Below are 22,020 nucleotides of genomic sequence, written 5' to 3' on the forward strand. Positions count from 1 at the left end.
TAGTTGGATAGTCCAATCCGAGTTGGGTGAGGATCATTGATTGTGGTGGCCTTCAGTAGATGGTAGTCCGTAGATCCGTAGAGAACAGAGTCTTCTGAGATGATCAGTACTATCGAGTCTCCTATTTGATGGGTATTGGTATTTTGTATATGAGGTCGAGTATCCATGATGATGGGAGTCAATAAGCTATGTAAAAGATGAATTGTTTAACTAATAAAAATTTAGAGCAAAGCAGCAACAACAAGGGTGGTTTTTCTGTCGGAAGGGTTTCCATAAGAAATCTTGTGTCTCATGTGTGATTGATGTGATGTGCATGATTTTTTTTTGTAGTTTCTTATGGTTTTAAGTTATTTTTATGTGATGCACATACTATGATGGTTATTGAATTGCTACTAACATATACATCATTCAATAATTGAAGTTTAAATTGGTAAAAATCATATATATACCACACTATTGATTCACCCTCCATCTCAATAATGCTCAAAGGTTTCCAACAATATTTTCCTCTACTTACTCCCTCATACTCTCCCAACTTCTACATGGAAAGCATACCGTGTTCCCATCCTTTGAATTCTAGTTTCTTCTGGCTTCTTTCTATCAGGTCCCTTTCCCTCCTTACTTGGCTCCCCTCCAGCTACTATTGATCCACTTTTCTTCTCAAAAATTCACTTTCGTATCTTGGTTGGGTATTTTTCTATGATATGTTAGCGAGCACACAGTCAATGAGGAGTAGTTTATTATAATGAGTAGAAAATCCACGAATTTTTGATTTCCTAATATGATCGATCTGAAATATAATTTCTTCTCATATAAACATATAATTTCTCTACTAAACTCTGTAGTAGAATATGAATATGAATAAACACAATTCAAGACATATAATTTCTAGGGAACCGAAATGGGAAAACCCTTTGCTTGTTGAGAAAATTATTGATAGAAAATGAGGAATGATCTCTTACAATACAACTCTATTTTCAATAGAGAATAAACCATTCTCCCTGCCTTGCCTAGGCTTGAAAAACACACTTGTTATAGCTTGATCTGCTCCCTAAATCCTTGCACAATAGGTGCTCCTATTAAATAAGAATTTCCTCCTATTTCTATGTGCACTACCCAAGGGAACTCTTCCTCACAATAATTTTGTGCACAAGTTTCTCTTGCACACTCTTCCTCACAAGCTCACACACAACCTTGTGTGTACTCCTATTGCTTTGTCTCACCAAACCGTGCTCACAAAACAATGAGTAACAATGTGGCTTCTATCCTCCTTTTGAAGCAATTTAAATGGCTAAATTTGGTGAGTTTATAATTAAGGAGTCTTCTTTTGCGATTGCTTGAATTAGCATGAGTTAACTACTCATGAAACTTGTCCTATTTCTTGAGACTCAACCACAAGTTTTTTTCCTCAATTAACTCACCCTAGAAGAATGATAACTTGACCTTCCACTTTGACACATTAGTTAACTGGTTCATGAACAGTTCCTAAATTTTAGGAGTTTTCCCTAAATTTAAGGAACTCATCCTAATTTTTATGAATTAGCTCCTAACTCATAGGAACTCATGCATGCTCAAGGAGAAACTCATTGAATCTCCTTGAATTAAGGCACAAAAAAAGGAACTCATTCTCGCTACAATTTTCAACACTCCTCTTAGGGAGGAAGGTGTTCCTGGAAGAATCTCATCCACTTGGATCTATCTCCAACTCTGCCATGTTCTCTGCCACTCCAACTTCTCCCTTTGAACTAGAAAGCTTCCCTGCTTTTTTCTGCAAAACCTACTTTGAAGATCCTAGAAACATTTTAGCGATCAAAGCATCAAAGGTCTAATACCTGTCTTTGAAGGAACAACCTTTTCTTCTCTCAATAACTTAGGATTCCTATTTTACCTATCAAAAAGTAACAAGTGCTTATGAACAATCATATTAAAAAAATAAAAATAAAGGGCGAAAGAAGAGAAAGGTTTCCTGTGCAGGGAGGTGAAACAAGCGAATTCACCAAGGTACTCTACAGACTCACTGGCATCGAATAAACATTTTTTTTCCTAAAATGGCTCCACTATGGTACTATCAAGGCCTGCTAGTAGTGGAGTAATGCCAGAGATGTAAAACTCATGATAATTTTTACTTCACCATGTTGTATTACCCTTACTTACATTGACATGAGAATGGTATGGCTTGTTTTACGTTGTTTTACACCAAGTAGTGGAATTGGTAAGACTGTATCTTTAATCGAGTAAAAGTGGGGAGCTGAGGTAACTGACCGACTGAATCAATAATTCCTGGAAAATTGAGAGTTTGTTCCTAAATGAAACCATTTCAAAGAAGATGGGGTTCTCCTAGTGTGTCACCAAGTGTTTTTGCTACGACAACGCCATTCCAATTTTTTTTCCTAAGTCAATTTTGAAGCCTACATTAACTGTTATTTCAAGCTCCTTAGTGTCATCATGTTGTTTGATTTGTTAATTTTATGTTTTATCCTAGTGTTGCATCGTCCTAAGTTAATGTGTCCTAAGTGTTGTCACTTAACCATTAAAAGCACTTGAGTTACTTAGTTCATGGTTGGGTGAACTCATCACTTATCCTGACTTAGAAACATGCTTTCTCACCATGTACACACTCAAAAAAACACCAAAAAGCACAAAATAAAACAAAAGCAAGAAATTCACTCAAAAAAGTAAAAGTGCACTCCAAGTTGATGAAGACATGTGCTTAACTTGAGCGCACTCTTTCAAGTTGAAGAAATGCGCTCTCCTTGAGTGAACTCCTTCTTGGTGAGAAACTATGCCTCACCTTAAGCACACTTCTTCATGCCAAAGACATGTACTCTTTGTAGGTGCATGCATAAGCCCTCTTGTTGCATGTGGGCACACTCCTAGAAAATAGGATCCCACTTAACTTCTCTTAACTAAGCCTTTCACACAATGAAAAGTGGAAATCATGCATGAATCGGTTTTGCATGTAAAATTCTAAAAATAAACCTAGCTAATCATTCATTTACATAATCATTCTCATCTGAGTTGGGTAGATAGCTAGAGATCCAAAAATTCTTCATCAACTAATGCTACAAGTAATTTTTGCGTGTCAAATCTTTTCATTCCATTTCATGATTTCACTCTCCTTCTTGCTTTTTTTATTGTTGTTTCTTTATTTTTAAGTTTGTTTGTTGGCATTTATGTTAAATCTTCATCCTGCAAGAGTTAATCTACTATCACATGTAGGAATTCTTCACATTCTTCAACCTTTCATATTCCACCGTGAATGCGACAACGTCTATATAACCTTGTAGATATTTCTTAATCTCAACATAAAATATTGTTGCTAAAAAATCTTTTTGAGCTTTTAACAGGCATATCTCAATTCTAGAACCCGAAGCCTGAATAACCTTGAAAATTGTGCCCAAAATGACCAATTTTTCCTCTTGAGAACATGTATTCACCATGGATAATTGCACCCTCCCTTGAGCGCATGAGCACACCATGAAGAATCAAAGCATATTCATTCATCCCTTTGGAGTGCACGCATGTTCCCTCCTTGTCTTTGAGCGCATGAGTGCATTGTGAAGGCCTGAAGGATGGTAAACCCATTCCTTCATCCCTTTGGAGTGCGGCAGTACAATGTCTTTCTCTCCTTGATTGCATGAGTGTATTGTAAAGGCCTGAAGGCCCAACAACCCATCCCTTCAACCCTTTCAAGTGTGCCATTGCACCATTGATAGTCTTCTTCACTAGCTTGAGCACATGAGTGTACTACAAAGCCTTAAATGACCCTAGACATTCCTTTGCGCTTTGAAAGTGTACCCTCCTAGTTTGCATGCCTAGTTTCTCATGCATGTAAGTCATTTTGTGTTGTTGTTCATTGATTTTCATGTCTAGTTACATGTGATGGCTCTTTGTACATGATTTACAAGTATTGCTACATAGTTAGGTTGCTTTAAGATAATATTGTCAATATGAATGTGCTACCACAAACAGGTGTTCACGCTACAAGAATTTTCACCCTTTCAACATCTACTGGATCCATGCCTCCCCATAAAGTGGCCTCCAGAGAAGCTTCAGATGCAAGAGCTAAGTAACCCATTGAAGTTACCAAGCCAACCATTCCAATATATGCAGATACATAGTTCTTTATTGATAAGGATACAAAGGTCACATGGAGCATGATATACAACACATTCATGTAGGAGAAGTTTACTGAGGAATTATAAGATATGCATGCATACATCAATATCAAAAGGTCTAGGATGCATAGGATCACATGTAGATTCCCAGTCATCCCATATGCAGAAGTAATTAAGTGGATCATTATACACATGGATTACTCTTATCTTATGCTTTGCTATGAGAGTGGCGGTCAATTCACCACTTACTATGGAGAAGACATGCATACGTACTACAAGATGTTCAAGCCCATTGAATATGGAAATAATGATTTCTACACTAGATGGGTCGACCTCAACACAAGTGACATTATACAATCTTAGTGTCGAGAGATTAATAAGTTTCATGATAGCCCATATGCAGTCTATCCACCAAAGATCCTAAGAGATGTATATCAATGATTGATAGCCATGTGTTGTCGGTTGCATGAACACAAGAATGTTGAGGTTTTTTAGGAAAATTATATATATATTCTCCATACTGTGGTAACCCATGGTAAATATTTGAATTGGGAAAATATATTATCATTTTATTTGCAACGTCACGTGGGGAAATAAAAAGCATATTTGAGGGCGAACCAGGCACCAAAATTCTACATGTATGCATTTCTTCTAGATGGAGTCTGTGCATAGTATGCATTCCCTGGAATGTATTGGAACTGGACACCTCAAAAAAAATTCCTAGTTTACTTTCATTGCATATTGTTATCAAAATCAAGATTCAGAGGGAAATATGACAAATTGGCCAAGCACTTCATTGTAGTTATCTTTCATATGATATTCGAGATTGATCCTCCCTGCATGAATGACCAGGTGAAGGAGTCACTACGAGATATCATAGATTGGTTTAAAATGCCTGAGGGGATATCCATCATATGTTTTTCCTTTCACATATACCCTCATCTCATGCCATGATATGCAACCAAGAAGGTGGTCATGCGGGAAGTGGCAAATTAGTTGGACAAGGGATTGTCAGGAATTCTTCACAAGAGGAAGAAATCCACTTGGCCCACCTTCCCCTTGAGGATCATATTATATGAGTTCAAGAGCCACAAGGTGGCAGTAACAAGGATACATGATATGGATTGCCTACACTTCACCACTAAGGATTTTCATGGATATGATCCTAGGGGAATATCTAGGCAACACTATGAAAGGATCGGTCATAATACGAGGTATTATTCGATATAGATGGTAGAAGATGAGAAGATAAAGAACATGTACAATGTAAAAATGAAGGCACATCCAAGGATGGAAACTAGTTCACCCTAAGATCCACCAGATCAAGACTTTAAGGTACAAGAGAAAGAAAAAATAACCCCTCAAGTAAAGAAACTAGCTCCCAAGAAGAGGATCAAATATGATTCGATAAACGAGAGCAGAAGAAAGTGGAAAGTTGATCATATGAACATAGGATCTATTCAAGAAGAATAGGAGAGGCAAGAAGCATAAGAAGAAGAGGAGAAGAGGCAACAAGAAAAATAATAAGAGAGGAGAAGGATAGAAGAAGAATAACAGAGGCAGTCCCATAAGGAAGAAGAAGCAAAAATATTGGAAGAAGAACAATTGACTCAAGAGGTGGAAGAAGAAAAATTGAAGGAAGAGGATACCATCTAATCAATGGAGGAAGAACCCGATACTTTAGAAGAACATCCCCTCATAGGTGGTCATATTCCATTTGCAGAGATGGGGATCACACCTCCATTGATAGGTGGAGTCATGGATGTATGCACTGTAACATTAAATCAACTTAAGAAGAGAATCATGTAGTAGAGGCATATATGCTTTCCCAATGATCATCAAAATTTAGTCTTAGTTTCTATAGAGAAGGTGATAACTGCCAACACCAGAAGGAATCCTAGGGTAGTGATGGTGACAAATGTTGCATTCACTACAACAACACATGATAATTCTAAGTACTTGTTGAGTAAGAATTCCATGCTAAGAAAAGAACTTGTTACGGTGAAGCAACAGGTGGAACATCTTGCAACAAAGAATCAATGGTTGTCATCACAGAGTTTCAACACTGTAGAATGGCAGCCAACCATGCAGGAATAACTGGGGCCGATGGAAGACACCATGTAACGATTATATGACAAGATGATAGTTATTCAACAAGTGGTGGCTCCTCTCATTGGTATCCAAAATAAAGCAGAAGAAGTGGTAAAACTCCTGAAAGTAGAAAATAAAGCAACCGACCAGATTCAAGAGTGGGCTACCAAGTATCTGGATACTCCACAACATTTGGAAAAGAAAGACAAAATTGCCACAAAAATGGACAAAGTTTAGATGAGACTTGACCTACATAACTACTCACATCTTAGAGCACAGTCAGTTAGTACTATTGCTTCCTATAACTTATTGCATAATGGTTTTGAGTCTCCAACACAGACGAATGTGATGCCCACAATAGGAACACTTGAAGTGATCATAGGCAAAGAAGTCATATTCTAGGAGATCAGGAAATATATTGAGCAAATCAAATAGGCAATAGAACAAGAAGGCTTGGATTTTATTGAAGACATTATTATATAGCATGCCTTTGCACCAGTCAAAGTTCATATGAAACTGTCATGGCTCTAGAATAAATCAAGCTTTGAGTCTGTACTAGCGTAGGCACTAGAGGTGAAGATGATTTATATAAAGGACTTCACTAGTAGAAAATGAGAAATTAGTGACTAGGTGACTAAAAACATTAGTCATCACAACTTTTCCAAGTAAAATACTACCAAAAATGAGATATCTTAAGTGACCCAACTAAAAACGACTATCATAAAAAACTAATTTACTTTCAGGTTAAGATATACAACTAGCTAATAAGTCATACAACTAAAAATGACTCACATGAATGACTAATTTAGTCTAGGAACAAAAATATGACTAAAATCAGTCATTTATATTAGTCATTTTAATTGTGTACAATAAGAAAAATTTCAATGAAAGTAAAGCTACTAGGAACCATGATGAGAAAAATATCCTAGCCCACAGGAAGAGCTCACCACCATTAACATATAGCTCAATGTAACATCAATAAAATACTTAAGGTCACTACCATCAACACAAGACACATTGATGTTTCCATAAACATAAGGCACATACCCGTTATCTCAATAGGATACAAAACTCTATCGCCATCATTAGAAAACATGTGGACACCATCATCATCAAAATACACATGCCCATTTCCATCATTGGAAAGTTTTTAAGTTGTGTAGGATAATCTGCTTTTGAGGTAGGTCAATGAGGTTGAATTATTGTGAAAAGCACATAGAACATGAGAGAAAGCCTTTGAGCTTGGTCATAGAAAACAAATAACATGAATCCAAGTGATATTTAGAGGCATTGTGGCTCTACTTCTCCCTTGAACTCAATGAATTCCTTGCTTTGCTTCGCAATCAAGAAGCCTTGTACAATTTGAACCCTACAAAAGTTTAAGGTAGGTGTCATCTAGTTGAGAGGGAGATGAGTGGCTCTTGTCATATTCATTATCAATCATGTAACTATTTGTGTCACTCTCCATTATTAATATTCATTATCAATCCTCATAATCTACACATAATTATTTGTATCACCATCCATTATTAGTCTTCGCTATCAATCTTCATAATCTACATGTAACTATTTGTATCACCTTACAATCCGAATGTGAGAACGAGATCATTGGTACCTTTCTCACATTCCAAATTCTTTCCATTTTTTTTAAAAAAATTATGAAAAGAGAGTGTTTTTCCAAATAGAGAAAGAGGCGAAAGGTGCACAATAAAATTGGGCTTGAAATTAAGAGATATGGAAATTAATTAATTAATGGAAATGGAAAAAAGAAGAAGAAAATAGTTGCATGATAATGTAGAGTTTCAATTGTTATGATAGGTGGATTTTGTTTTTTGGGTGGGTGGATTTGCGCTAAGAGTTATGGAGGGAGGGCAAGAGGAGGGCGAAGAGGAGGAATCAGAGGGAGAAAGAGTTTAAGGCAGTTGTTTTCAGAAATTGATAATAATATTTAACAAGGTGTCTTCATTCCTGTGTATTCAATCTAACATTGTCACACATTTCATCCATGGCATCTACTCGCATCTACTCCGAGATCCCACCATGGTCAACCCTGACCTTTGTAAATGCAAAAGCATTTCATTGATGGCATCTATTCAGACCTCTGTAAATGCATAAATGTTTCATCGATAACATCTATTCAGATATCCTGACATGGTCAGCCCCGACTTCTATAAATGAAGAAAAACTCTTAGCTGAGGGAAATGAGAAGGAATCAAAATGTTTTAGGTATATTTTATTTTTGGCTTTCAATCTCTTCTATTCTGTGTCTCTCCAATCACCCCATTTGCTAAATATCATTCCCAAGCTAAATATTCAACTGAATGTTTGATATATTGAACAAAATGCAGGCAATGATACTTTCATGTAATATTTCCTTTCTATGCTTGCTGGTATATAAAGGTTTGGACGCCAGCCAGGTAGTTGGTAGCATTATACTAAAATTCATAAGGATCACCTCTAAATATAGTCTCAACTTCACCATTAGCCAAAGCTACCAAACTATACTCATAGGCTAACAAGGTCAGGTAAAAGACCAAATAGTAAGGATGGCTCATGCTTCAAATGATGTTGATCTTGGGAAAAGTAGTTAAAGCATGGCTCTATGCATGTGAAAGGCCTTGGGGTGGGAAACACGACGGAGATCACCTCAGGAAACTTGACACATCTAATATGAGTGTAGCATATGGTTCGACGAATGGATGTGATTGGAGGCATCATCCAATGCATGGTGCTCTAATTGATGCCTATGGAATTTACAGGTGCCAAACATCCTCATGTGGACTAATTTTACATGCACAACAACCTAAGGAACTTGATATAATAAGTAGTTGAATTATGTCTAGAAATTAGTGAAATTTAGAGGAAGAATAATACTTGTGCGATGAATTAGGATATGAGCCCAATATTGGAGAATCATGGTAGAGGAAGTGATAACTCAAGGAAAGATGATTATTTTCCTAGTGACCTAAAGAAGTGGTTAGGCTTAGAGAGAGAAAATAATGGGTCTGGAACTTGGTCTTCCTAACCATGATTAGAAGATGCATGAAACCTTATCTCATATGGATAGACCTATGATGAGTGAGAAGGATATACGAACTCCTAAAAGGGCAACCTTCTTTTCTCCCTATTGTATTTTTTGATCTAATTAGTTCAATGACAAATTATTCCCCATTTCCTTTTTAATTCTTTATTTTTTAGTGATTTCCTTAGCATGTAAAGATGAAGGATGTTTGGGAGAATGATATTTTTCTTAATGAATAAGTCTGAAGAGCACTAGTCATATCCTCTTTTGCAATCAGGTATTGTGTCTTGGAATATTATAAATACTTCTACTAAGACATCATCTTTGTTGTAAAGTAGTCAAGGTGCATTAGGACATCGACCTGTAATGGGTCAGACTCCTAGTTTGAAACATAAAAATCATAGCCCAAATTCATAAACAATTCATGTTTTGGCTTGGCATATTCATTCAATTTAACTCATTCTGTTGGTCACCCAATGGCTTCAGTGAATGACTCTAGGCTAGTAGGTATAGAAATACCATTAGGAATGGTACCAAACTCTCAAGAAACTTATAGATCTTCCTTTGACTCTAATCCCCCGAGCTTTGAATTCATGTCACCTGTGACACAATCATTGAGTAGCATTCCTTTCTCACAAAGGAAACAATCATAAAGACTTGCTTCTCTATCTCCTGTAACACAATCTGTACAACCTTCTATGCAAATGTTGCCACCTCTACCTCCATCTGCACCACCCCTTCAAAATCAACAATTTCAACCACTAAACCATCAACATTAGACTAATTTCATGAAGCCTAGTCAATTACAAGTTAAACTTCCTTCTCTCCATTCATTCCCAAGGTCATTATTCACAACCCTTTCAACAATATCCACTTCAATCGTAGCCTGTTTACAAAATTACTCAATAGCTATCATAGTTACAACAATTATCACAATCTGAAGCTACTCCAGATTTGTTGAATCAGTTAACACACAATCTTTGAAGAGGTACCCAAATTCCACAATAGTTATTAATACCTTAGGAAGTACATAAATTCACCTTACATCATTTCAACTTATTACTTTGTCTTAGGCATTGACACAATCCCAACCTCCACCACAATCACAGTTAAGTTATGGGCATCCCAAATAATGGGATCTGTTGTGAATAGTAGCATGAAGAATCCTAATTCAAACTTATCATCAAGGCCTTCTTTACTTCTTGTATGACCCAATAACTTTTCTTCCTCCTATCCAAGCACCAGCTTCATTATTTGTAGAATCAACATCACCAACATCACCATTGAGAACATCAAACACCACATTACCATGTTCGATAGGAAATGTCCCATCTCTTTGAATCTGACCTAGGTTTTGCAACTAATGCATACAATAATCTAGAAGAGTGTAGTTTGAGTTGGCTTAGATTTGTGAGTCTTTCCTAAGAATTTCTCTTGAAACCCGCCACTCAACAGAGTCTTTGTTGAGTTTGAGTCTAAGTATGAGTGTGAGATCATTGATTCTTGTGCATTTCTTTGAGTTTTCATTGGGGCTATCCTTTTATCTTCCTTCATTAGAATTAAATTCATCATTCTTTTTTAAATAACAATTTTGATTATTTTTATTTGGATTGATGAACATCTCTAGCTTTCTGTGTGATTCTCGTTCACATTTACTTGGTTTTTCACTGATGCTTGGTGTTGTATATTATTTTTTAAATGTTATCTTCCTATAATTGACTTGCTCGCTTAAGTGTGCCAAATTACATGAATGGAAAATCACAAAGTTCCAAGTAGCCAACGTACAAAAACAAATGTACTATTCTCATACTATTATGAACTGTGTGTTTGGCTAAGTTGCTGCAACAATGGGGTTCCTATTGTGTCAAAGTATTTCAAGTACTATTTCCTTTATATGTGGTCCCAACCTCTATAATCATGTTATTGGATAATCAAATCTTGGTTGGTGGCCCCACATGCCCCATCCTCACCATTTGATCGTGACCTCAATTTAGAAACTCAAAGAAAACTCAAGTTAAAAAGTCCCTTGAAATCTTGCAAATATGTATACTTCTTAAGAAAACTCGAAACCTTCTCAATAAGTATACCACTTGAAAAAAATTGAAATATTTTCAAATTTAATGTCTCCTGCTATTTTGGAAGAGTTTTAATATATTATATCTAATATAATTTGCTTTCCAAACTTTTGTTGAGTTTTAAGCAAGTCAAAGTTTCCCTTCATGCTCTTCAGGAAGAATGGAGCACACATCCAAAATTATGTTTTGACAGAAAATCAACCAACTGGACAATATTGGTTGAATGTATAAACTTCAGGTGTATTTTAAGCCATATTCTTGAAAAGAGATTCCAAGTTTTTCAGTATGTCCGTTATCGTAAGGCCACAACCTTCTTCAATATGTATTGAGAAGAAACACAACATTAATAGATGTGTCAGCTAATCAGTTATACTAAGAACAATCTTCATAATACTATTATTTTGAAGGAGCATAACAAGAATATTGAATACACATGCAATTAATATCACCTGTGCACTCAATGTCAAGTCAAGGGTTGTCTTAGAAAAGGAGAGAATACTTGCATTTACTACTGTCAATTGAGTTTCTCAAGCTCTGAGAGACACTTCACTAGCAAACCTTTCTTCTTCTAGCATTGGATTGAGACCAAAAAAATTCTACCAACAACTCTTGACTCAATTTCAGGAGTCAGTAAACCTAATATATCATCTACACTGGCTTTCGAAGAATTTACAATAGATGATGTCTTACCATCCTCAGAAGATAAAGGAGCTTTATTAACATAAACAATCGAGTGCACCATGTCTTTGGGGATCTGTTTTCCAAGCATATTGATTTTATCCCATAACTTATTCACATATTTGATAGCTTCATCAAGAACTGAAGCCTTATCCATCTGCCAAAAAAAACTCCAAAGTTAACTACATGGTTTTGAGAGACAACAATGTGCATAATACCAAGCTTTATGCATAGAAAATAAGGACACTGTGGTACCAATGCAAGTACAATTTCCTACTTGTTCTTTTTTAGGCAAACAAAAATGATATGCACCCAACAATAGTGCATTAAATGTGGTATAGGATAATTTTGGAATTAAATGATCCCACAATGTATACCCTAGTCTAGACTCTGCAACGAATATTTTTGGTTCTATTGACCCATTAATGCATGGGGCTATATATGCCCATCATTGGATAATGTGTTTTCTTAAATCCAACATTGGGCATATACAACCCCCATGCATTAATGGGTCAATAGCACAGTAAATATTGGTTTCCATCTAGACTCTATACAATCTTTAATGCACTGTTGTTGATTTCATATTACTTACCCCTTTTAAGGAGGAAAGTTCACAATGGGACATGGTCATGCAAAAATTATAATGGAAAATTCCAGTTCTATGCCTAATGGAGGGAAACTTCTAGTCCTATGACGAGTGATAGCGTAAATATTAAGCACCATGTACTAATTAATGGTTGGCTTACTTCATTTTCATCCTGTCCATTGAATATCACTTTATTCTCATCCAATGGACAAGATGCAGAGGCAATGAGCCAACCATTGACTAGTGCATGGTGCTTAATATTTTCCTCTAGTCATTGTAGAATGGAAATTTCCAGTTCTGTGTAGAATGATAGTCATTGCAGAATGGAAAATTCTAGTTCTATGCCAAATGATAGTCATTGCAGATGGGCTCTTTAATTTCAGACACAAAATTATTCAATGTGCATCTCAATAGGATTACCTTCTTTAACCCAGGGATAAGAGCCGAAAGAGCTATGAATCTCTGGCTCAATCTCTTGCGTCTTTTTCATTCATCCATAATGTGATCCTGACTATGACCTGATGTCTTTGCTGGCACTGGAGGATTCATTATTGAAGTAGATATATTCGCATCTAAGAAATTATTTCCCATGAAAAAACTTTGTGTTGAAAACAATTCTCCTCCTGCAGACAAATTAAATGCATCTAGACCATGGTTAATGTCAGAATGAGAAATACAACTCTTTTGGCTAGTAGATCCCTTGGAAACCACGATCTCTCCTTGGATAGCATGGCTTCTTCATGCCATTGTGTCATATATGTCATCTTTCACTTGTTGGAGACTCGTAATATAACTTTCAAGCTGCTACGGTAAATAGTGTTCTTGCTGAACTTGAACATTTTGCACATAATTTTGCAAGCATACAGAGGAGAATGGAAATTGAGATGAAGTTGAATCCCAATTATTAGCCTTTGGAAATTTCACAGGCCTCTCATAACCTGTTAGAACTTCCGAAAACTTGACACCAGAATTATATTTCAGGCATGTTGTTGAGGGAATTTTTATATTCTCCATGGGATTGAATGACTGAAAGGATCCACCCTGGTGAAAATTCTCATGGGGTTGATATTCCATTGGTACCAGTAATTTCTCCAGAGTTGGAGTAGAAAAAGTGCTATATTGCCTTTAAAGTGCAGGATCTTCCATGCCCTGTAAAAATAAGAAATGCTAGTCAACTTGATTTCAATGACTCTCTCCATATTATGTGAAAGATTGAATAAGAATATAGATTAATTTGAAGCATACCAAAGTTGAAAACCATTGAGCTGATAATACTTCCATCTTCATAGTTTGATATTTTGGATTTGTCAATGAATTTCTTTAAATCATCTATAAAAAACCATAGATGAACTATTTTCTTGGGAAGCCTGAGATACATTGTCAAGAACATTTCAAATACCAATGAAGAATGAACAAATAGTGATAAAACATAGATTGCAGAATGCTACATAGGGTAAAGTAATTAGCTCAAATGCCCCATGGTAAGGTGATACTAACACATTGCAAAACTTTACAATGGGAGAAATGAGAGGTTGCCATTTATTATTTTGTTAGGATTTGTTAAAACAACACATGCTTGACTCTTGAGAATTTAGAAAAGGACGTAACAAATTAGGTGGAGAAACTTTCCCTACTCCAACTTCAGAGGGTAATGTCAATGCTATATATTGTAACAAAAGGAAATGGGGATTGTTGTCTCGAGAGAAAAGTTAATGTAACCTTTCACACATAGAGAGATGGAGTGTAAAACTACCATGGTAATTAGATAGCCTCAACTATATAAAGAGCTGGTAATTACATAGTCAAAGGTAGCAGTGAGTCTTTATATCTAGATTCTGTCCATATAACAGTAACCTAGAATTTCTACTAGATTACTTATGATGCAAAGCACTAATTATAGAATTTTTATTGGATTCCTTGTGATGCAAAGCACCATTGTTGTCTCTGCATGTTGGCCATTTCATATATATAGTTTTCATTATCAACCGAGTTTAATTATTAGATTATAGATATATACACAAAGCCCTTAACATTACATTGTCTTTGGCATTTAAACCAAAATATTTGGACTAATTCTCTGTATGATGGTTATTCTAGATCTGTCTTTTCATTATCTACCCAGATTCCTTACTAGATATCTTCACATTGCATTTCCTTTAGTATTTAAATTTTAAACCATGATTCAACATTGTCTTTGGTATTAAAACCAAGAGATTTTGGAAAACCAACCACATATCTTTCATTTATGATAGAATTAAATTTGGACTACCATGATAGAAACATAGGAAAACTGAAGTGAATCATTCAACAAAAATTATATTAATGAATGTCAAAATAATACAAAATTGAGATTACGTAGATCCAAAGAATGATACACTTTGGAATTATTTTCCAGGCACTAGAAAAATAACAAAAATCCCCATTTTAAAAGCCAATAGCTAGAGTGTGTAACTAGCATGGTTGCAATGTTTATAGAAGAAATACTCCCACCTTAGCTAGGGATATTTTCCTCTTTTGATCTCTATCCTTCAACTCCTTTCCTCTACAGTAGTTGCAACTTAGTTCTTTTACATTGGCATTTGGTCATGAAAATCATTTAAAATGTTGGTGTTAAACAAAGATTCATCTGAAACACTCAGATGAAGAAAACTTGAACAAACAATATCCCGTGTAGACATCACACCATCCTTCTCAAACCCAAATGAGGACTCACGAGAAAAATTAAACATTTCCCTTCCAAGCCTATGTAACTTGTCATACACCGAGGCTAAAGCTAAACTACTAGAAAATATCGAGGAATTCTCATGCACATCACATCTTTGAAAATCATCACATGGAGTAGTTGTTTTTGTTTCTGTTCTGGCATCTGAATAAGTTGATGATGGCCGAGATGTGTAAGGCATGTTTTTCTCTTTCCTTTTCTAAAGGAATAACACCAACTGGAGGATTCATTATTGAAGTAGTTATATTCACATCTAGGAAATTATTTCCCATGAAAAAACTGTGTTGAAAACAATTCTTCTCTTGTAGACAAATTAAATGCATCTAGACCTGGTTAATGTCAAAATGATAAATAAAACCCTTCTAGCCAACAGATCCCTTGGAAACCATGATCTCTCCCTAGATAGTGAGGGTTATTGGTGTTGTTGTTTCATATATGTCATATTTTACTTATGGGGGCCTTGTAATATAACTTTCACATTGCTAGGGTAAATAGTGTTGTTGCTAAACTTGAATGTTCTGCATATAATTTTGCAAGTAGACAGAGGAGAATGACAATTGAGATGAAGTTGAATCCCAATTATTAGCCTTTGGAATTGTTGGGCACCAAATCTGCTTACTTTTTCCTTACATTTCCACTCATCTTTTCACCCTTTTCACACCCATTAACATGTATCTATTATGCTAAATCTATGAGGTGACCCTCCTTTCTTTATCTCTTGGAATATTTAATTAATGAAGTAAAGTCATGAGGGTTTTACCTGTGCGTGCCACCAAAATGTGTTATGTCCACAGATTCCGAAGAACAAGTGTTGATCTTCCAGCATATAGAGGGAGTTGTGCAATTCATAGCAACTATTCAATAGTGCTAAAACACCATAACCAACTTGCAGCTGTTCCCAATCCATTTTGGATCATTTTTGTTCTTGCTTTCTCAGCACTAGTGCTATTTTGAACTGATGTATATTTTTGGGCATGTAGTTGCCCGGTTTCAGGGGAAGATGTTATCACCCCTTGTATTGTATAAAATATGGGTCATTCCTGTGTGGTGGGGTTATCCATACCAAGAGATGTATTGTAACCATTTTCTTTAGATTAATAAAATATAATGCTTTATTGTTTGATCTTCGGTTGTGAGTAAACGCAGCCCTGATTAGAGAGCTGGGCCTGCTCTTCTGATCAGGTGTTGCGTGTGTCCTTTTCATGTGTTGTTTTACTTGTTACATTTATTTCTTTATTGTTGTTTCATATTACATAGATTGTTGTGAATGCCTTTTTAAGTTCTGCAATCCATTTCTGTTATTTTTATAGTGATGTTTTGATTTCTTAACCACGAACCCTTGGTTGATGTAGAATGTAATCTTGCTCCTGCATATACCTTTCATGTTACCTTGGAAAGAGTACGCACCCAGATTGATGAATTAATGTAGGAAAAGGGTTGACGAATTTGTTCATACCTGGACACCAACATTTTGGCGCCATTGCCGGGGAAGGCTAACAAGGTGCAAGACACGATCTGTATCGACCAGAGGGTCAATCTCTCATCCTGGGGAGAGAACGAGTTTTCTCACTCTGCTCCAGGTCCTGAGCATAGTTATTTCTTTGTTTTGTTGTTTTTGTTTTTCTGTATCCATTTTTAGGCCCGATCTCTCATCCTGGGGAGGGAGTGGTCTTTTGACGCCCTGCTCTAGGCCTTGAGTTTAAATTATTTTTTCATTCTTGTTTGTTTTGATTTTGGGAAACCCAATCTCTTGTCCTGGGGAGGGAGTGGTCCTTTGACACCCTGCTTCAGGTTCCAAGTGTTGGATTCCCTTGTGTGTATTTTTTCTTTTGTTTGGGTTCTTGTCCTGGGGAGGGAAGGGTCCTTTAACACCCTGCTCTAGGCTCTGAACCCTAGGTTTTTTTCTTTAAGTTGTTTTCCTTTCCACTTGATCTCTCATCCTAGGGAGGGAATGATATTTTGACACCCTACTCTAGGCACTAAGCATTGTGATGATATCGACATTTTAATCACATCAACTTGTATGAACAAAGATTTGAATAAAAGGGGTAGAGGAAGAGCCCCAAAGAAAGGTGCACAGGATTTGGGAAGGAACACTTATATCCAACAAATCATCATGAAAGCTGAATCAAAGGCACATTCTTGTGTTGTTGTAAGGCCGGTATATAGACAAAATTAGAAGGACAAATTGTAGATTAACCAGTGTTGTCCATAGCAGCCCCTGCTAGTTCGATAAAGCAAACCCTTCCAGTAGCCGAATATACAAGCAATGATACACTTGATAAAAGGGTACCATTTCTCATAGCAGAAGAAGAATAAGTTGCAAGTAGAACATCTGAGGAACCGGCCCATTCCAGTAGGGAAGAAGAGGTTGTAGAGAGGATGTATGAAGGGTCAAGCCACTGTGATATAAGGTAAGAAATTGTAGCGATATTTCTATCAGTAAAGGATAGAGGGAGTGTTGTTAAGGCAACTCAAACCCCTATGATAAGAGCCCTTCCATCATTTCGTGCAGAGCTTTCTTAAATCCCCAGTGAGTATTGGAGGATATTCATGGCACCTACAACCTCCACTATTGACTTCCCAATTGAGGATCTTGGGACGGGCTCACCAGCAAAGCCCATTCCTTTAACAACTTTACCTAGCTTTCATGGGCTTACTTCAAAAGATCCCGACATGTTTTTGTTTGAATTTGACATTGTGTGTCGGGGATATGATTATATAATGGATGGTCAGAAATTGAAAATCTTCCCTGCTATGCTAAAAAGGACAGCGCTATGATGGTTTATAGGTCTTGGGGGAAGGAAAATCACAACATGGGAGGAGATGAAAACTACTTTCCTGGAGAAGTACCAGGATTACTGTAAATCATAGGACATTAAGGAATAACTTTTCAAGTTTACTAAAAAAGAGGACGAAAATATGGAAAACTGTGTGCAACGCTTGAAATACAAATTTCAGAGATCAGGTCACTCTGACTTGGATAAGGACGGTTTGAAAATTATCCTTCTCCAGGCCTTTCGAGAGGAATCTTTGGAATTGTCAAATATAGTCGGAAAGGGAGATATATCAAAGGAGAACTTTGACAGCATTTGTGAGTTGTGCATCCAGTGCTCAAGGGGAGTTGCAAGGAATAAACAAGGGATTTGGTCAACAAAAGTATCTAGTGGAGGTGTCACAAAAGAAGAAATTGGAAATCTATTGGATAGCTTGAGGACTGATATCTTGAGTACCTTGTCTGAACAAATAGACATGGTACAGGTAAAATAGGAACAACTAGAATTGGAAAGAACTATGGCTATATTTTGCCCAAAGTGCAGGAAGAAACACCCACAGAGGGAATGCCCATTAAACTCTGTAGAGGAGTGTGCAATCTATGAGTTGAATCATGTGACAAGTTTATGCCCATCCTTGCCAGGATTGAAAGTAGTTTTTCAAGGGACAGGCAAAGAGATGGACAAGCTATACTTTATGGGAACTAAAAAACCATGGCAACCTTGGCCACCAATGGGAAATCAAGGTATGTTTCTGGATCCATCCCAATATTTTAGTAATTTTAATATGAGTCCCTAGTCGATGCCTTATCCACCTATGTGGCCCTAGTACCAGTTTCCACCTTGGCAGCAATGGGCTCCTCAAGCTAGTTTGAGTTCCTCGTGGGATTCTAACTGGCGAGGACCTTCTCCTCCTAGGCAGTTTCCCCAGTCAATGCCACAACAGCAACTCCAATTTTCCTCTAATGTACTCCCTGGTAATCTACCTGTTCATCCTCAACTTCCCATCCAACCCAATCTAAATCATAAAAATAAAGGGGCTCAGCAAGCTGACACCCTCAACCTACCTTCATACAGCATCTCCATCGCAGAATTGTGTGAGATGAATTTAAGATCTGGGTGGTTTGTAGATGTTGAACCCTCACTTGATATCTCTAAACAAGTTGGAAATGAGGTAAAGGAACCAGAAATGGTTGAAGAGGAATCAAACCAAGTTAGCAAAAATCATACACCTCCTCAGCTGCTAGTTACTAAAAAACACCAAGCTAAACCACCCTATCCAGAAAGGTTGGCTTTGAGTAAACAGATCCCTCAAGCTGAGTTCGATTTGTTAGGGAAGCTACAAAATTTGTTTGTTAAGATTCCCCTACTACAAGCTATGAGGGACATACCTATATATGCAAAAAATCTCAGGGAATATTGTGCTAAGAAGCCTAAAAAGAAATCAAGGGACCCACTCACCATTCATGTGGTGGGAAAGCTATCTGATTTTATGATGAGGAAGATCATGCCTATGAAATATGGGGATCCAGGGAACCCAATTTTAACCATGTAAATTAATGGAATAGAAATTCCAAACATGCTAGTAGATTTGGATGTTGCCATAAATGTCATTACTGCTGAGACTATGCAGGCATTGGGTCTTCGGAACTTGAAACCTACACCTACTGTGTTAGAGCTGGAAGATCAATCTATGGTTAAACTGGTAGGGAAGTTAGAATATATTACAATCTCAGTTGATTCATTGCACTACCCTATGGATTTCCTAGTACGCAATCCCTAGCTGGTGGACATCCCCTGATTCTGGGAAGACTGTGACTGGCAACTGCAGATGCTTATATTGGGTGTCAATCTAGACATATGGTTATCTCGAATGGACAGAGTACTAATAATTTAATGTTATATCCTCTTGCAGAACCTAGTCCATAAGCAAAACCATCGGCTCGCAAGAAACCTTTACAAAAGGAATAATCTGAATATGAAAATGAGGAATTAAGGCCAGTCCTTACTATTGGATAGGCCCTTCAATTGAAAACAGAAACAGAAGATGATAAAATTACCATCTTTATTAGTCATCCCTGTTCTATTTTAGACTCAAGTCAGCGAATTCTAGAGTCCATATTGAGCTGTGAAATGTAGGAAACTATAAGAACAGCCGATGGATTCAATGAGCTACTTACAACTACGTCCCATGACAACATTTCAGTGGAGAGAGAGCCACGTAAGACCCTGAATATCAATCCAGATCTGTCAAAATCCTAGATGAAACAGCTCTTGGACGTTCTTCAAGAACAAAAGGAAGCGTTTGCCTGGGACTATACATACATGAAAAGGATTCCTGCCAATTTATGCACCCATCATATATACATCAAAGAAGATTGTCGTCCTGTGAGACAGCCTCAAAGAAGGATGAACCCTGCTCTGAAAAACATTATCAAGGAAGAACTTCAAAAGCTACTAGATGTGGGATTTATCTACCCCATTTCGGACAATCAATGGGTTTCCCCATTAGTGATGGTTCCTAAGAAAAATGGTAAATGGTGGATATGCGTGGATTATAGAGAATTAAATATGGAAACAAAGAAAGACCATTTTCCTTTACCATTCATTAACCAAGTCTCGGATACTCTGGCTGGGAAGACGTTTTTCTCCTTCCTGGATGGATTTAGCAGGTATAACCAGATACAGATAGCCCTTGAAGATCAGGATAAATCCACTTTCACATGTCCTTGGGGAACTTTTGCATACCAGGTCCTCCCATTTGATCTCTGTAACGCACCTGCAACATTCGAAAGGGAAATTTTGCGGGTTTTCTCTAATCTAGTAGATGACAGTGTTGAGATTTATATGGACAATTTCACTCCATACATGGATTCATTCAAGGAGGGGTTGGAAAGTATAAAAAAGGTACTTGAAAGATGTAAATGGGCGCGTGTCCCTCTGAGTATGATAAAATTCCACATGATGATGGAGGAAGGAATAATTTTGGGACATTTACTTTCAGCTGTTGGAATTCGAATGGATCCAGCTAAGATAAAGGTAATATTACACTTCCTGATACCTAAAACACCCACATAGGTACATAGCTTTATTGGTTGTGCTGGTTATTATAGGCACTTTATAGAAAATTTCGCTATAGCCCATCCACTTTTTCAATTGCTAACAAAAGATGTAGATTTTGTGTGGATAGACGATTGTGATGCAGCCTTTGTGAAGATCAAGGAACTTTTGTGTAGCGCTCCGATCCTTTGAGGTTGGACTAGACATTACCATTCCATATCCATGTGGATGCTTCTCAGATAGCAGTTGGGGAGGTTTTGGGACAACAAGTGGATAAGGTACCATATGCAGTCTACTATGTTAGTAAGAACTTGGCTCCAATTGAGTTGAACTACATAATGACTGAAAAAGAATTCCTTGATGTCATCTACACCATCAACAAGTTCCAGAATTATATTACCAGGTACCCCACCTTTGTACATACCGATCATGCAGCAATCAAGTATCTGATGAATAAATACATTACTCCTAGTCGTATTACAATATGGCTTTTATTACTTGAAGACTTTGACATTACCATAGTAGATAAACCAGATAAGGATAATGTGGTTACTGATTTTCTATCTAGGCTAGAAAACAATGTTGAAGGTGCACCCATCGAAGATAGTTTTCTGGATGATCTTTTTACAATTTCTACTAACACGCCGTGGTATGAAGATATAGCTAACTATCTTTCTATAGGGAAGTTACCTTGTCATTTGTCAAACAAGGATCAATAGAAAATTATTCATCAAAGTACCTGATATTCGTGGATGGCAGGGTACCTCTTACATACAAGGGTTGATCAACAGATTCGGAGCTGCATATCAAAGGATGACATCTATGAAATACTAAAGGTTGCCCATGATGGCCCTTGTGGAGGACATTTCACAGATAAAAGAATGGGCCACAAAG

At 36.9% G+C, this 22,020-nt stretch overlaps 2 pseudogenes; both read right to left on the reverse strand.

The window, feature by feature from the left end:
• Positions 1–11,551: 11,551 nt before the first annotated feature.
• LOC149235095 (uncharacterized) lies at positions 11,552–13,899 on the reverse strand (annotated as a pseudogene).
• A 1,500-nt stretch (positions 13,900–15,399) lies between these two features.
• The window catches only part of LOC149235096 (uncharacterized), a 29,768-nt pseudogene continuing 23,147 nt past the window's right edge, over positions 15,400–22,020 (reverse strand).

The sequence above is a fragment of the Pinus tabuliformis genome, chromosome 8 (genome assembly GCF_031772625.1).
Source record: "Pinus tabuliformis cultivar Carrire ecotype Pingquan chromosome 8, CPIR1, whole genome shotgun sequence".
NCBI lineage: Eukaryota > Viridiplantae > Streptophyta > Pinopsida > Pinales > Pinaceae > Pinus > Pinus tabuliformis.